Genomic DNA, 13,664 nt, shown 5'->3' with positions numbered 1-13,664 from the left:
AGCACACTCTCACTAGCACCCCCCCCCCCCGTCCCCCCTCGTCGACAACGCTCGCACTGGCTAAGCCCCAGATATATCCAAATCCTAGAGACGCGCCTGTGCCATACCTGCCATAAATATCATGATACTGATACAATACCATAAAACAGTACCATAAATACGATCCTGGTATATTTATCTATAATAGTAATAAATAAAATATCTGTATGGTTCACTTTTTACCAACTTTTTCAACACTTAACAAATGGCAGTATTATTAGTATTAGCCTACAAGATATTAATGAAACTACATGGAGCCATCATAGCATTGATTATCACTATGAGACTGTTAGTCTGTATCTGACCAGATGATACAGAGTTCATCAGGATGAGCAGCTGGAGAGTTACAGAAACAGAACTTTACAGACTGAACTTAAACATTTCACTTCTGGCATCTTTTTTAATTTTTATTTTAAAGCCGAAAATTCCGCCACTTAACGGCACTCGCTGCGTAGTGTGCGCAGACAGCTCGACACGGAGCAGCGCGTGCGCTCTGATCGCTCTTTTAATGAAGTATCGATACTAAAAATATGCTAAATCACATCGCTCTTAACGACGGGTACTTTGTTAGGATCGCTACACCGTGCAGCGTGACAGCAGCAGATAGCGGGCTAACATTCAAGCTAACCTAAACCACCAAACGCTGAAGACATCTTGACGCTGATTGGCCGAGACGCGACACGTGCCCATCAAAGATGTTCTATTGCGAAAAGCACCACTCCACATTTTCTCCGTGTCCCACTCCAATCTCATAAACGCCGGCCGGCCAATTGACCCCCTCCCCCAAAACAAAAACTCTTCGGATCTACACGATTCACGTCAGTCACCTATTTTGGTTTCAAAACGGCGAATTTCGCCGAAAGGTGAGGGATTCTCATGCCTGATTATACTTCTAAATGTTGTATCCTAACAAGCCCACTCTGGCTTTTACCTTATTCTGCTACCCAACTACAAATATGTGACCAAGCAAAGCCATCTTTACCACAAACCGGTAGGCAGAAAGAAAGTAAATCTTTGAAAGTCTCAAGTTTCCAACAGATCGACTCCCATTCCCCAACTTAGCGGCTCAATGCTTGCTTCTGCCTGCCATTAGAGGCTCAATGCTAGCTCCAGCCAGTCTTATAGGCCCAACGCTTGCTCCAGCCTTCCGAGGTTTAATGCTTGCTCCAGTCTTCCGAGGCTCAATGCTCACGCCAGTCTTCCGAGGCTCAATGCTTGCTCCTGCCTGCCATTAGAGGCTCAATGCTCGCTCCGGCCAGCTTTTACAGGGTCAATGCTAGCTCCAGCCAGTCTTACAGGCCTCAATGCTCGTGCCAGCCTGCCTTCCAGACCCAAGGCTCGCTCCAGCCAGTCTTACAGGCAGCCTTACCGGCTTAATGTTTGCTCTAGTCAGCCTTAAGGGGCACAGCGTTAGTCCCAGCTGTCTTGTAAAGGCTGAAACTTGCCCCGGACTACATCGGCTCTATTGACTTTACAGACTCAATGACTTCGACCTTCTTTATAAATATAAACTAAAATATAAAATATTTATTTTCATTTGTATACAATATATAAATATATTTATATTTTATTCTCACTGACATCCTTCCACTAAATGTACTTACCGCGGCCGTCAACTACGTTACGTATTATTTAGTTGCAACTGCATCCTTAAGTTAACCTAAATTAGAAACCTTTATTTACACTACGTATCCATTGATACAACTATCAGGCTATGTCAAAACAGAATACACGTTAGACAATGCGATGTCACGACCAAGCCGCGACCATAGCGGGACTACCAGAGTAATCGCCGGCTGCAATACTTCTCCTGACGCGTGCATGCCTGGCGCCGTCCTACCGCGATATTAAAGTTTGTATGAACTGCTGCCCCGTTATGTCATTTCACAAGCGGCATCACTTTCGAACACGCTCCCCTTCCGTGACTGGAAGGACTGGTTCGTACTGCTTGAATCGAAAAGACGGTCCGGAGCTTCGGGCGCGAGTCTGAACTCAGAGTGCACTTATTTAGTGTTCCGGTTCACCTCACGGAGCCCAGTTAGCGCCGCCGAAACAACGTAATAAAGACACAGCGGTTACCGGATTTGAAGAGAGCATCGATGGTGTGCATGAAGCTACACCGTGACTGCAGGGCGGAGATGACGCCGTTGTCAATCGTAGAGGAGACGAATTCCTGGCGTACCAAATACCAGAAGCGCCGTGCTACCTCTTCGCCTGCAGCCTTGGCATACACCCGCTCTTCCGGTCCCGTCGCCGTAGAGGGAGCAGCTGATAGCAGCTAACTAACTAGCCATACTTGCTAGTGGAGCAGGAGAGGAGGCTCGCTGCTAGAACCACCGCACTGGGTGAGTACACCTGAGCAGGGCAGCCCGCCGGCTGCCACTGAACACACCTCTCCACGAGATAACCACAATCGGAATCTGACATGTTTCAGCTCCCAATAATTAGATGCAATCAGCAGAGGACCAATCTCCCCATACGAACTGACACGAGCTGAAACGACAACTGACAGCAGCAGAGAACAGAACTTTAAAGTGTTACCAACGACTCTGTGATAGGCTTATCCAACTGGGCTGGCTCTAAATGGTTCATTCATCGGGCCCGCCCCCAATCAGCTAATGGAGTAATCGCTGCAAGACTTGTGAATGAACCAGCTGTACCCACTGTCTTCCTGTCTGAATTTTCGCTAAGCTACATTTGACATACAGTGTGAGTTTGCATGTTTCCGTCTCGTTCTGGATAAAAAAGGAAGCAGAAGAAAGGGGCGGACCCCGACAGCCGGCTTTCTCTTGAAGAAAGAAAACGTTAACATTTTTTAAAAAGACAACGAGAGTCGACAATCAGAGTTTCTGAAGTTAGAGAAGTTAGTATCAGAAACACAAATATACAATGTCCAGGTTTATTTTTTATTTTTGCCTCTTTAGATTAACGAGACTTTGCAAAATAATCTGTTGAATATATTTTAAATCGTTGAGAAGAACCCGCCATGTGATACGTGGATGGACATTACAATGGACGTTACAATGGACATTACAATGGACATCATAATGGACATGACAATGAACATCATAATGGACGTTACAATGGACATTACAATGGACATCATAATGGACATCACAATGGACGTTACAATGGACATCATAATAGACATTACAGTGGACATTACAATGGACATGTACCACATGGAGAAGATAACATGTCAACTACAAACTGGATCAGTTTTTAACATATTGGGGGAAATGTTTTAACCCCTCATAGACCTGATTTTATTTTTATAAATAAATGAATGTACAAGAGAATAGATCACTTCCCTTTTATACATTGTTGTTATACATTGTTCTTTCTTTTTTGTGGTTTTATCCTATGTTTCACACTTCGTGCTCTAAATATGTGTAACTAAAATGAGTATCATCTAAAAATCAGCACATGCAATGTCTGAAAGACATCTGTAAAGGTCTAATTGATGCCATCTTTCAATAAAAAATAATAAAAGTGCCATGCCTCCTCCTTCAGATGGACACCGGTGAAGTTTTGCATTTATTAAAACCACATTTTCCATTCCACAACGTGGTCGACTCGCTGCAGGGAAACTCTGCAGCGCGGCCTGCAGCGCGGCCTGCAGCGCGGGCTGCAGCGCGGGCTGCACGGCGTGTTGGATCACCACCGACAGGCCAGAGCAACATGGATGCCAGGCATGAATCAATCAATGAGCATTAAGCTACGTTCAAACACACCACGAGGCGTGCGTGTTCGGCCTTGTGCGTACGAGAGCGGGCGTGAATCAGTGTGTGGGGTGGGATCAGCCGGCATTACCCTTTGGACCGACGAGGGACCGTTACTCTAATCCTCAAAAGGTCGCGGAGAGACTACACGCTGTTTGTCAGGCGGCGGCGTCAATGAGTTTTTTGGTTTATGACCCACGTGGCAAAAAGCAAAGCCTTGTGCTCTCCGTGATCCCTCCCAGAGTTCAGCGGGGCTGTGACCTCCTTCCTGTTTTAACAACGCGGAGCTTGATCCAACTTGTGCTATTCAAGAAATGTGGAACATCTGCTCGCCGTCTTGGAAAAAGTCTTCCGAGAAAACTCGCCGGCACAATCCTGAGCTCGTTGTTCCTCTTGTTTGAAAAAAAAAAGGTAGTGACTGTTTATTTTCTACCTTTTCAGATGTTTTTTTAAATGCTTATAATAATAAAAAAGAGTAAATACAAGTTTCACATGAAAGCACAAATAAGAGAGAAATTGACAACGTTAGCATAGTACCTGGGCGTCTCCATCGACAGCCGACTGAACTGGAAGGCCAACATCAACGCTGTGTACAAGAAGGGGATGAGTCGACTCTTTTTCCTGAGAAAGCTTCGATCCTTCAACGTGTGCAGCAAGATGCTGGAGTTATTCTACCAGTCGGTTGTGGCCAGTGTGCTGCACTTTGCCATTGTCTGCTGGGGGAGCAGCATCGGAGCCGGTGACACCAGCCGTCTTAACAAACTGGTTAGGAAGGCTGGCTCCATCATCGGCTGCCAGCTGGAGCACCTGGAACAGCTGGTGGAGAGGAGGACGTTGAAGAAACTGGTGTCCATATTGGACAACCCGGACCACCCTCTCCACCACCTCCTACAGGGACAGAGGAGTACTTTCTCCAAACGTCTCCTCACGCTCCGCTGCCACAAGGACAGATACAGGAGAACATTCCTGCCGACGGCTATGAGGCTCTACAACAGTTCACCTCTTGCCAGATCACCCTAACCCTTCTTATATTTGTGTTTTTATTTTATTTTTATTTTTATTCTTGTGTGTTGCTGCTACTGGCTCGACAAATTTCCCCTTGGGGATTAATAAAGTATATATCTATCTATCTATCTATCTATAGAGACCAGTTCACTCTACTGCGATGATCCCTGCTTATAGATAACTTATAACCTTGTTTTAACTTTATCTTAACCTTATTTGAACTTTATTTGAACCTTTTTCTAACCTTATTCTAACCTTATTTTGACCTTGTTTTGACCTTGTTTTAACCTTATTTTAACATGAGGTTAACCTTAGTTTAAATTTGTTTAAATCTTGTGTTCACCTTATTCTAACCTTGTTTTAACCTTGTTTTAACCTTAGTTTAACCTTGTTTCCAGTCATTTAACCCCAAAGAAACACTGAGACGAAGGACGCAAAGATGCAGAGTTGCTAACTCCTACTGTGCAACAGCAGCTTTCACCAGCCAGCTTCCTCACCTGTAATGAATCCATAAGTATTATTGTTTAAAGAAATAGCATATGCACGCATGTATATGATACCACCATTATCAATTGCATGAATCTATGTCTCTCTCACACCATATTTCTTTCTCTTTAAACCATTTTTTCTCATGGTTTCTTCTTGAATCTGTTGCATCGGAGGGACTCGTTAGTGTTGTAGAGCTGCCCTTCAACACACTCGTTAGCTCAGCACCATCTTCCCTCCTCACTGAAAAGGTTAAGTATGTTTTTTGAAGTCCTAATATTTGAGCGGATGAGTGAAATATCTAAAACTGACCATGATGTCTTCACAACGTACCATTAAAAACGACAAAATGCATCTTCCACCTTTGTACGACGGGTCAAGCGAGACCTTGCAGCTCGTATCCGATCATATGTCAAATAATCACACGCATGTTTAATAACCTCTTAAAGATTCCTGGATCTTGTTGTTGTTCTCCGACACATGGAGCGCACAAGGCCGACGAACCCAAAGTCACATGTTGCCGACAGCAAGAAGTTCGAACCGAGATGAAAGCGGCACGCTTCCTTCTCCAGTGTGTGTGTGTGGGGGGGGGGCGGCGGGGTGGACGACACATGAACCAATTACACTTTGAGTCCTCGCGCTGGCTTTGAAGTGGATGTTAATTAGACGAGGGTTGTCTTGTCTGGGCTTGTGAACTCAGCGCGCCGCGTCTTGTCTCAACTAAGACCCCGTTTACACGATGGGAAAACGCATATATTTTCATGCGTTTTGGCCTTTCATTTACACAAAAATGGAGGTTTTATCACGGAAAACGATCATTTCTAAAAAAACTCCGGCCAAAGTGGAGATTTCTGAAAACTCAGTTTTTGTGATTGCGTGTGAACTAGGTCAAACGGAGTTTTAGGTCGTCAAACGTCACAGTATGCGACTAAAAATGCTTCACGTCATGTGAGCGTCCTATGTTTACAGTTAGTTTGCTTCGGTGCGCCCGAGTTATTTCCTCCTTGACATGAGGATACTCCTCGGAGGTCTCGGACGGGTACTGTTCTAAGAACAATGCCAACATATCCCTTTATTTAGTTTGGCATGATTCCCAATCCACATTATCGAGTGCTTTATTTGCCTTATAATCTAAGGCGACTCGAAGCAGCAGCTCCACTTCGCTGTCTGTCCATACAAATGAACCTCGCGCCATATTTACTCTCTAAAGGAAAAGGAAGTTGGTCGTGTTTTTCGTAGTTGTTGTTGGTTTTGAGAATTCTGATTGGTTTGCATGTCTTTATCCTTCTCGTTACACTGCCGACTACAGGTTTGGCATAGTTATGATGGCGCCCGGGGGCGTATTTATGCGGGTTCATATAAACAGAAACTTTTTTGAAAACGACGTTGTGTGTACAACGTTATTTTTGAAAACGGAGGGGCAGAAATATTCGTTTCTGTAAATACCCGGCTATGTGTAAATGTGGCCTAAATCACACTTGCTATAACGATGTAATGACGGCACTCTCAAACGTATAATTGCACATTTTTGCCCCCGTATGACAAACAACGCCATAAAACACCCCGAGCGCTTCTTATAGGCTTCACCTCTCCGGCCAGAAGAGACCCTTAAATTAAATCTACCGGAGAATAAACGTGCTATAGTTAAAGCCCCTCGCCGTCGTCTTGGGCTTTAACTAACCGTGTCTCGTAACCGTGTCTCCTGACCCTGTCTCCTAACCGCATTTACTAACTGTGTCTCCTAACCGTGTCTCCTAACTGCATCTCCCTAACCGTGTCTACTAACCGTGTCTCCTGACTGTGTCTCCGAACCGTGTCTCCCTAACCGTGAATCCTGACCGTGTCTCCTGACCGTGTCTACTGACCGTGTCTACTAACCGTGTCTCCTCACCGGGTCTCCTGACCGTGTCTACTGACCGTGTCTCCTAACCGTGTCTACTAACCGTGTCTACTAACCGGGTCTCCGAACCATGTCTACTGACAGTGTCTCCTAACCGTGTCTACGAACCGTGTCTCCCTAACCGTGTCTATTAATCGTGTCTCCTAACCGTGTCTCCCTTCCCTGGCCCCGCCCTGTCGGCCGGTTGTAGTGGCGGCTGTAACTACCGTGTGTTTCTATACCGACAGCCTCTCTTCGCGCTGCCCTCTTACCGGCGACAGCTTCTCGTCACATAATTGGACAAGAGAGTCTGAAGGGTGCAAAACATGCTGCAGGTCGACGCCCATCGAGGCTGGAAGCGTGGTTTTTTATTAGTGTGTGATCACTTTTTAAACACACTCGTTGTGTTAGTTTTGAGTATCACTCCCTTCAGGAAATACACAACGCCGTCGTTCTTGGGTTGCTGATGGATTTATTGGATTCACGCGCACCACCGAGTCAATGCACCGTTAAACTCTATAAATACATTTAACAAAGGTCGGCGTTCACGTTACATAAAAATAGAAATATGCACGACGAAAACATGAACATAAAACATAAAGCACGTACCTCGCTGGCTGCACACAACCAAGAGGGAATGGGTCCATGTAGAAATACCAATCTTACCCTCACTTACATTTCTTTACTAATTACTACTGCACATGTCTTTTTGAGATGGTCGCAGCGAAATGCGTCCCAGCGCAACATATGATGGAGAAATAGTTCCCATCAAATGCAATTAAAACAAAACCAATATTTAACTAAACGAGTTGTACAAATAATAATATGCAACCACACTTATTAGAAATGACGTAAATAATATTTATGGCAGTTAAAATGAGTTATGAGTTTTTATTTTGTTGTTGTTGTTGTTGAACTGACTAGCTAAGATGTGAGGATATGTTTTAGTTCCATTTTGCGACATTTAAATGGGACGCAAAAAAATCTTCAAAATGGCTGTTTCCTCGTTTGCAAAACTAAAATCTTCAGTAGGAAAGAAGAAAAAAAATATTTAAATCTCATATTTTATTCCACCGAAAAAAGGTTCACGTCTTCGAAGTTCACCAAAAAATATACCTGCCAGCTTCCGCCAGAGCTCAGGACGACCCGGAGACCCGGAACCGAAGGAAACACTACCGATTGGCCATCGGCACGATGACTGATCTGGGGTCAGCTTCAAGCTATACCGGCACTCGGGATGGATGCCAAACCTTTTGGATGGAAACTGGTGCCGACCTTCATCGACCCCTGGGGAGGTGAAGAAGAACGTTGGTCGCACTTTAGAACTTCTTCATCAAGATTCTAACGTCTACAATACTCAGCAAATACCTGCGAACCATAGCAAATTAGCATTTAGGCAAGTGAAAAGAATAAATGTATACACTTAATAATGCAAATATACACACGCATACATTTATTTTTATTTGTATATTACACGTATGTACGAGGAGAGAGTATATTCCGTGTATGTGCACAAAAAATAAAATTAAAATAATCAACCGTTGCTACCGCCTCGCTCCAGTGGTTCCCCGTGTGTTGATGTGTTCAGCATTACGTAACATGGGCATCCCAACATATATCATGATATATCATTAGTGCATTCTCTGTTAGCTGGAAACAGCTTGAGGTCGGGGTCATTGTTTATTGGGGGCCGGCGGCCATTGTGGGGCCAGGCACACAAGGTTTTGGGGATCTCCCTTCCGCGGTGACTTTGAACTCTTTCCCGCTGAATGAAATGGGGGGTTAGGGTTAACTTGGCAACGCCGACTGACTCGATGAATACAACATATTCTTGTAGACTCTCAACCTTTTTTTGAAAACTCTGGGGGCCAGTCGAATAGGGTCAGTCGACCCCCCCCCCACCCCCACGTCATGGTTGAGTCTACCCGGGCTTCATGTGCACCACGCAGACGCTGCCGGTTGGACATTTGGCCGCTCGCTCAGGCGGGTTGTATAAAAAAAGAGGGGGAAATAAAGGGGGAGGGGGGGGATGAAGAATTCAGCCACAATGAACCACGAGTAAAGTTTTAATGGACTGAAAATAAGAAGATCGGGTAGCTTGTGTGTTTTTTCTTCCATGCTTATATATTTTTAACCGATTCTGTTTGTGAATGAAGGCAGACTGATTGGTCCTTCACCAGTGTGTCACAATCAGGGGGTTGGCGGTTCAATCCCCCCCTAGTCGATGTGTCCTTGAGCAAGACACTTCACCCTGAGTTGCTCCCTGTAGCTGTGTCTACTCTACGGTGTATGGATGTAACATGGGCATGGCTGTAAGTCTCTTTAGAAAAAAGCGTCGGCTAAATATCTTGTAATGAAAAAAAATGAGACTGGGGTTAAAGCTTGACAAAAGGGGGAGGAGCTTAAATATTCACAAGTGTCACCATGACCTACACGTAATAAAACCCCAAAAAGGGTGGAAGCCACTGGAGAGAGAGAGACTGGCTGACCTCCAACAACTTAAGGAGGCCTCCAGACCAGGTGACCTGAGAGGGGGAAGGAAAATGAAAGTGTCCACGTGGTTACGTTAAGCCCCGCCCCCTGTCAATCACAACCAAGTCAAGTCAGCAAAACAAAAGCCACTTCAGATAAATCGTCTAGAAATTGAAAAAAAAAATTTGAGGTTGCTATATAATTAGCATATTAACTTTGTGGTTTAAATGGGGGACATATGAGACTTTTTTTTAATTTCCATGCAGATGTTTGCTTATATCCATTCCGGTGGGGGGGGGGGCAGAGGACAGAATACCCCCTACTTGTGTACGACGATATTAGTGCTGAGTACACACAGTGTTTCCATTGGCCGTTAGTCAGAGCTGAGCTCATATAAATATTATAAAGAGTGCATAATACTTGCGCAGATGTGAAAGTGTTCAGCAGCTGCTGGAAGGAGAGTGATACATCAGATCAGGCCATAAAAGCAGGGACACTCGTACACACACACACACACACACAGACGCTACACACACTTGACACGTACGCGACACACTTGACACGTTGTTGTGAATTCCCCAGCTGCCCCAATCGAGCCTCCAGAGGAAAACCATCTCCCTGAAGAACACTTTCACCACAATAAAAGCTTGTTTTAAACTTAAAATGAGGAGGATGAAAATGTTAATGTTGCTTAAAGGTGACACGCCACGCTCATTTACAGGTTTATGCTTCTACTAGAACATATTCATGTGCTTTAAAGTAAGAAAAAACACGTTTTTTTCTCTCATATGTCTGAATATAGCTGTATTCGCCCACCGATATAAACGCGCCTGTCTCTATAAGAAGATGGAGCATCTTTGCAAAGGTGCTTCTCAAGTCGTGGTTGGGGTTGTTTTCACTTCACGCACACAATATATATATATATATATATATATATATATATACAAACAAACAAAGTTCTAAAACATTTATATAGTTGCACAGAAGGGTTAGGGTTATAAGGGTAATATATATATTATATATATATATATATATTTGTATGTATATATATATATTTATATATATATTATATATACGTATATAATCATATATATATTTATATGTATATATAATCATATATATATGTATATATATAATTTATATATATACATATATATATATTTTTATATAATATAAAAATATATATATGTATATATATACATATATATATATGATTATATATGTATATATTTTGTTTTTGTTTTGTTGTTGTCATTGTTCCATTGTCTGTGATTCTTTACCAACCAGTTTCCCTTCTGTAACTATAGTTAAGGCTCATAATTAAATGTTTTGGAACTTTCTTTGTTTGTTAGCTGCCAGAACAACGATGTAAACTGTTTAGGCGACACGGTTTACAGTGAATGAAGTCTGACCGACGACTCACGAAATGTTTCCAATCCAAGTGAAGCGAGATGGAGAGAAAACACAAACGAGCTGCAAGTCGAAGACAACTAAAAAAGAAAAAGAAGTTTAAACCCACGGCACGTCGTTTGCTCTCCAGATGTCAATCGTTTCATGTGATTCATACAGATGCATTTCCTGCTTATCCCCGTCAGGAAATAAAGTGATTGGTCGTGATGTGTGTGTGTGAGGGTGTGCGTGGGCATCTCTGAGTCTGTCCATGCGCCAAACTGCATATATTGTGGTTGCTCTCAGATGACTGAGACACATGCAAAGACCCGGCGAAGGCGTCGGCGTATATATATTAAAATGAGTGCACCTTTTTATCGGTAAGTTATGAGATCATTAAGAACTTTCTAATGCGTCTTCATCGTTTAAAACAACCCTGATTGAAAGAAGCTCACGTGAAGAATCTTGCCAAAGATCAAAGGTCTCCGTGTGCATAGATATACTTATGTTCAGATGTTTTAGAGTCGTTGGACCTTGGACGGCTCCTTGGTCTGCTCTTTGGACCTTGGACTGCTCAAATACTATTTGGACCTTGGACTGCTCCTTGGACCTTGAACTGCTCTTTGGACCTTGTACTGCTACTTGTACTGCTCCTTGGACCTTGAACTGTTCCATGGAGCTTCAATTGCTTCCTGGAATGCTCTTTAGACTGCTCCTTCTTGGACCTTGTACTGCTCTTTGGACTGCCTGTTGAACCTTTGACTTGTCATTGGATCTTGAACTGCTCCCTGGACCTTGGACTGCTCTTTGGCTTTGGACTTCTCCCTGGACTCCTTGGACTTCTCCCTGGACCCTGGACTGCTCCCTAGACTCCTTGCCCCTGGGCCTGGCTGCTACTCTCCAGGCAGCCCTCTCACCGGTCTCACATGTGGCCCCCAGCCTCTGTTCTCGGTTCACATCGGTCCTGATGTTTTTCAGCCCCTCGCAGTATTTTCATTTATTGTACTCTTCGGAGAGCTGATGTCATAAATTAAACATCCCGTACATGTTGTAGTCGTTAGCCGAGGAGCAGGGTATGCTAATCAGAGAGCTGGAGGCCAGCTGCAGTCTGAGGCCCAGAGAGAAGATGCCCCCATTACATCGAAGTGGCTGTTAAAACATTAGCGATGTCACTCGGGGTAACAAGGGGTTGTCCTGAAATCTGGAGACTCTTTCTGTTTTTGTTTTATCGTATCTCAGTGATTTGGGGATGTTCTGAGAGATCTTCTCAGATAACGAAGCAGAAACAATTAGAATCCCTCATCAACGCTTAATTGGGAAGAAAATGTATGCGTAGGTTTTTTGGGGGGAAATCTAAACCACGTGGAATACCTGCTGGTGAGCGGTGCTAAGAAACAACGTTTCTAAATAACTTGATATTTTCGATGTAAATTGGCCATTCAGTGCGCTCCAGGCTATAAAAGGAGGGCTAGTCAGCGAAATAGCATTAAGTGATTGTTAGCGACCACCTTTTGCTTCAGTCAACATTTTGATGTTCCCCAGAAGATGAATTCTCCACGTCTTTAGTGACGCTCGCACTTTCACCAACATCAAGTTGACCAATTTTTTGGTAATCTTCTTGTATTCCCCTTTCACCGGTCGTGGCGCCGTTGGCTCTGTGACCTCACAGACGAAGACAGCCAATCAGAAACAAGACGGTCTAAAAAAAGATCTTGGAAGTCTCTCTTCTTTCATAAGTTTAATTAAAGTAGATTAAATTGTATCCTCAAGATACAAGCAAGGTTATAGAGCTCACTGACTGATGGCCTTCCTCTCGTCTTAATCCCACCCCAGATGGTATTACACACAAGACAGCCCCCCCCCCCCCCTGTGCAATAAGGCTGTAAGTGCTGTAGGTATGGGCCTTCTTCTGGATTCCATGCAGGAGCACTTCGGCTCAGACATCGAAACTATTCGGTGGTGTTCTGAAGCCTCTGGGATGAATCCTTCATACCTCGGTCCTCCTTTTTTCCCCGCCGGCTCAGAAGACCCCATGTTTTTTATATATGCACGGATGAGCGTATAAAAAAATAAGCCCCTCCCCCCCCCCTGCTTTACTGCAAGGCTCTACCCGGAAAGAGTAATGGACTTCTGGGGATAGCGCATGTTTATACAAGCATCTCTTTGTGAACTGTAACGTGGACACACACACACACACACACACGCATGTACACACACTACATACATACACAACTGTTCCACCACTCATCCCTCTCCTGGTAACCCTCCGGCCGGCTCGGCCCTGTTTCATACTCTTTTCCATCTAGAGGGGATTCATCGCCGGCATCTCATCGAGGGGTATTGGCGGCTCTCCCGTGGAAAATCTTAACGCTGCAATCCAAACGGCAAAGTGCTCGTTGGGTTTTGATAAACACTCCGTCTGGAAAGACGACGTCTTGTTGGAGTGTGTATGTTTGAAAATCAAAAATTAAATCAGATTTCAGATGAAAGGAATATAAGGGCACCATTTTTTTCCCCCTCATTCTTTACGTGCCCGTCCTTGGACGCCCGCCATGTTAGACCCAGATGATGGCTGGTGGAAAAAGAGATAGAGAGAGTTTTAAGGTGCTCCATCTTCTTAAAGAGACAGGCGCGTATATATCTGAGGGCGAATACAGCTATAATCAGACATC

The sequence above is a fragment of the Pseudoliparis swirei genome, chromosome 15 (genome assembly GCF_029220125.1).
Source record: "Pseudoliparis swirei isolate HS2019 ecotype Mariana Trench chromosome 15, NWPU_hadal_v1, whole genome shotgun sequence".
Classification (NCBI taxonomy): domain Eukaryota; kingdom Metazoa; phylum Chordata; class Actinopteri; order Perciformes; family Liparidae; genus Pseudoliparis; species Pseudoliparis swirei.
Note: the sequence above shows the minus strand (reverse complement) of the source record.